General features: G+C 37.3%; 1 protein-coding gene and 1 pseudogene across 1 annotated transcript in view; both read left to right on the top strand.

The window, feature by feature from the left end:
- Positions 1-4,655, top strand: part of LOC102753043 — a 161,037-nt pseudogene that overhangs the window by 115,410 nt on the left and 40,972 nt on the right.
- The window catches only part of CSGALNACT1 (chondroitin sulfate N-acetylgalactosaminyltransferase 1), a 199,605-nt gene continuing 197,508 nt past the window's right edge, over positions 2,559-4,655 (top strand). Inside the window, exons 1-2 of the mRNA XM_015565174.1 lie at positions 2,559-2,637; positions 4,442-4,494. The gene's annotated coding sequence lies outside the window, so the exon portion shown is untranslated. The remainder of the gene's footprint in view (positions 2,638-4,441; positions 4,495-4,655) is intronic.

Genomic DNA, 4,655 nt, shown 5'->3' with positions numbered 1-4,655 from the left:
GTTTTAATCTGATCTAATATAAAATCAAGGTTATTGATTATTTTCCTTTTAATGAATTCAGCTTTGCTGCTTACAGGGTTTTTACATGAATCCTTTCCTTTTATTGATACTGGTGTTTTTACTCTCAGACCTGTGTCTTGCCTGTACAGAGTGTTCTGTTACTAATATAGGGCTGGTTGCAGGTTGGAATGAGACCTTGATAGATTTAGGATATGTCTTAGTTTTATAAAATAGTCATAATGGTTTTTAATCTGCAATACAAGCTCTTAGATTAGATGCCTGAGGTTCTTTTAGTTGTGTAATTATAGTTTAGAATAAGTTTTGGCTTTATGAGTATTAGAGGAGTTATGTCCTGTCTTCAAGTTATATTTTTTTCTGATTATGAAATGAAAATATATTAATTGTGGAAAATGTAGAAATATACAAAGAATAAAATAACAACCTGTAATCCCAATTTCTAGTGATGAATGCTGTTGTCCATTTTGGCATTTTTTATTCGTGTGTGTGTCTGTTTGTATGTGCATGCTACCATACCTTACATCCCAACACATACACAGTTTTGTATTCTCCTTTCCCCTTTAATGTAGATCATAATAAATTCTCCACCATGAAAAAATTCTCATGAACCTAATTTTAAAGGCAATATAATATTTCATAGTATGTGCATGCTGTAACGTACTAATCATTCCCCAGTGTTAGGACTTTAAATTGTCTCCAGCTTTATGTGTATATCTTTTAAAAATATATTTTTTTAATTGATTTCAGAGAGGAAGGGAGAGGGAGGGAGTGATAGAAACATCAATGATGAGAAAGAATCATTGATTAGCTTCCTCCTGCATGGCCCCAACTGGGGATCCAACACTCAACCTGGGCATGTTCCCTGACCGGGAATCAAACCATGACCTCCTGGTTCATAGGTCGATGGTCAACCATTGAGCAACACCAACTGGGTAATAATTACTCTTGATAAACAGGAAGCAGCTAAGTCTGGCACATAGGAAACAAGTATTTGCAAAGTGAAGTTTCATAGGTCAGCGCTCAACCACCTGAGTCTTGCTGGCTAGACTATGTGGGTATCTTAGTGCATCCATCTTTGTCCAGATTTATGATTATTTCATTTAGATTGATCCTCTAAGTGAAATTAATAGGTTAAAAAGTTTGGCCACTTTAAAGATACATGATACATAATGCTTGCCAAATTATTTACCAGAGTGAATTTCCATTCCAGCCAGCAGTAGGTGGGAAGCTGGGACTCATTACTCCCAACTGGCATTGTGTGTTTGCGTGGCTAATTTGATAACCAAAAACTAATGATGCTGTTTCAATTTTCATTTCTTTTATTACCAGTGAGGTTGAAAATTTTAAAATCTGTATATTAATATTTTTACTCCTTAAAAAACCCCTCTTCTTTTCATCTATTAAAGTCTAGTATATTTCTTACAGTTTATAAGGGCTCTTTGTTTGTTAAGGATATTGATGCTTTCTCCAATATATTTGTTGAAAATGTTTTCCTAATTAGTAGTTGGCTTTTATTTTTTAATAAATTTTTGATGTTTACATGTGTTTAATTTACTAAATTTATTTGTCATTTTAATTTACTAAATACATATTATAATATATAATTTATTATGTAAAAATAAATTTATTAATTTAATATACTGTTTTTAATTGTTACGTTTTTCATTATATCTTTCCTGTGTGTGCATGATTTCTGCCATAGGTTGGGAACATCTTTCTCCATAAAGAAAGAAGAGAAATATATTTAACTACATATTTTTCTAACTCCTCTAATATAATTTTAAAATTTACCTTTGTGATTTATTTGGAATTTATTTTAGAGTATATTTTGAGGTTAAAAATATCTAATTTGATTTCCCCCTCTAGATAATCAGTTGACTCAGCAATAGTTTTGTTGAATAAGCCACCAGAAACTTTTGTCATTACTTCATCATGTATTCATGTTTTATATAGCTTAGAGTCTGTCATAGGTTATTATTTGAGAGGTTGTATTTCTTCTTACAGGTATTGTCTAGAGCTTACCTAATTTAGCCTTTTAATTTTTAAAGTATAAATTATAGAATCATTTTGCCAAATTCTTTTTCCTCTATCTCTCCTCAGCTCTGCCCTCCTTCCCTAAAGCAAAACCAATGAAACAAAAACCCAGAAGGAAACACAGACAACTCTGGGAGAGCGATTGAAATTGTGTGAAGCCAATAAAATGGTTTCGGCAGAACTGTACTCTTTTTAGCACCTTTTGAAAAAAAGCACTTTGCTTTTAAGGAAAAGCTTCTTAATGTTCTGTATTTGCTTAATCAGTAATTTTGTCTGTTCAGAGGTGGTTGTCATGCCTCGACGTTTAAGCATCAAAGATGTTCCAAGGCAGACTCTGTGACGATAGCCTGCAAATGGCCAATGTGGCCCAATGCTGCCCTATAATGGCTCTCGAGCTAGAATGTTTTTTTACGCCTTTAAAGGGTTGTAAAATAAACCCAATAAGAATATGTGATGGAAACCTATGTGACCCACAAAGCTTAAAATATTTACTATCTGGCTCTTTACAGATAAAGTTTTCTGGGGGCACCACACAGCAAAACACTGGCAAGCAAACAGGAGACACGCAGACTTCACATGGTAATTGTGAGTCATAGCTTTCACGCATGTGCTACCTCTTCAGCACATTGACTGGGGAAGGGTTGTATTTTTGTTTGTTTGTTTTGTTTTTAATGCATTTAAGATAACCTTATGTGAGACTATGAGTGAATGCTTACAGGTATTGTTTCTTTCTTCCCTTGTTTTTGCCCTATATTTTTTAAATTTATCTTTATTGTTGAAAGTATTACAGATGTTCACCCTTTTGTTTTCGCATTGGCCCCCTCCACAGCACCCCTACTCCTCCCAGGCCTTCACTACAATATTGTCTGTGTCCATGGGCTCTGCATTTATGCATATAAGTTCCCCGTTAATCTCTCCCCACCCCACCCACCCTTGCCTTCCCTGAGATTCTTCAGTCTATTCCAGCCGAGTGGAGAAGGGAATGAGATTATGTGATGCTTATCTTTCTCTGACTGGCTTATTTCACTTAGCATAATACCCTCCAGTCCCTCCATACCACCTCAAAGGGTATGAGATTCTTTGTTTTCACAGTTGCATAGTAAGTGGTGAAAGAGGACATCCCTGTCTTGTTCCTATTCCTAGGGGAAATAGTTTTAGTTTTTGCCCATTGAGTATGATGTTGGCCTTTATTATGTTGAGGTATGATTCTTCTATTCCCACTTTGCTGACTTTTTATAAAAAAATGGGTGTTGGATTTTGTCAAAGGTTTTTCCTGTGTTAGTTGATAGGATCATGCGATTTTTGTTTTCCAATTTGTTGATTTGCAGATATTGTACCTGCCTTGCATCCCTGGAATAAATCCCACTTGGTCATGGTGTATGATCTTTTTAATGTATTGCTGGATCTGATTTGCTAATATTTTGCTGAGAATTTTAGCATCTATGTTCATCAGGGATATTGGACTGTAATTCCCTTTCTTTGTAGTGTCTTTATCTGGTTTTGGAATTAGGCTAATGCTGGACTCATAGAAATAGCTTGGAAGTGTGCCTTCCTCTTGGATTTTTTGGAAGGTTGTATTTTTCTAGGAATATGTCCATTTTGTCCAGGTTGTCCAGCTTGTTGGAATATAGTTGTTCATAGTATTTTTTTCTGATTCTTTGTGTTTCTGTTACTTTGGGCTTTTCTTGTTGATGTCTTTCTAGTTCTTTTAGTTGTAGAGTTAGATAGTTTATTCAAAGTTTTTCTTCTTTTTTGAGGCCTATAATGCTATGAATGTCCCTCTCAGGACTGCTTTCACTGTGTTCCATTGATTTTGGGTTGTTGTGTGTTCATTTTCATTTGTCTCCAGGAAGTTTTTTATTTCTTCCTTGATCTCTTTGGTAATCTATTCATTGTTTAGTAACATGCTATTTAGCCTCCATGTGTTTGGATGTGTTTGAGTGTTTTTACTGTAGTTGAGTTCTAATTTCATGCCCTTGGCTGGCCAGAGATCCTTGTGTGCAGTCCAATGGGATCAGCTGAGAAGCTGGAGTTTCTGTCAGCTCTCCCATGTGGGGAAAGCCCCAGTCAGGTGTCTGGGATAGTGGGACAGATGGCTCCATCCCCATTCCAGTCACTGACACTTCCTGAAGCTGTTCAAACCCATAGGCTTGGGCTCTGCTGCTGTCTCCTCTGATGGGGTCAAATGCAGGGTGTGGCAGGCAGGTTCCTGAGGGTGGGGCAGGCTGTATCACCCAGGGCGGGTTTTTTCATTTTCTCTGAGCTGTGGCTTCTGGGAGTGGTGACCTCCTCTCAGAAAAAATAGCCATTTTGGTTTGGGAGGATACCATAAAATGCAGGACTCCTGACTGTTGCTTTTCCATGTCTCCCCGCAATGCTTCCCATCCAGCCTCTCCTTAGGCACCTCAAGTCTGCATCGCCCTCCCTGCACCAAAGCCTCAGGTGAGTAGCTGCAAATTAAACTCCTGTGCTGTGGGTTCAAAACAAAAGACAAACTAAGGCTTTCTCTCTGACTGGCTCCGTTCTACTAGCTCCAGACTCCCCTGCAGCTAGCAGCCATGCCACCTTTCATGGATGTTCTTGGCTCCACAGCTCCTGGCTGT

Source organism: Myotis davidii, unplaced genomic scaffold (genome assembly GCF_000327345.1).
Source record: "Myotis davidii unplaced genomic scaffold, ASM32734v1 scaffold93, whole genome shotgun sequence".
In the NCBI taxonomy this organism is placed as follows: domain Eukaryota; kingdom Metazoa; phylum Chordata; class Mammalia; order Chiroptera; family Vespertilionidae; genus Myotis; species Myotis davidii.
This window is presented reverse-complemented; position numbering and strand designations above follow the sequence as displayed.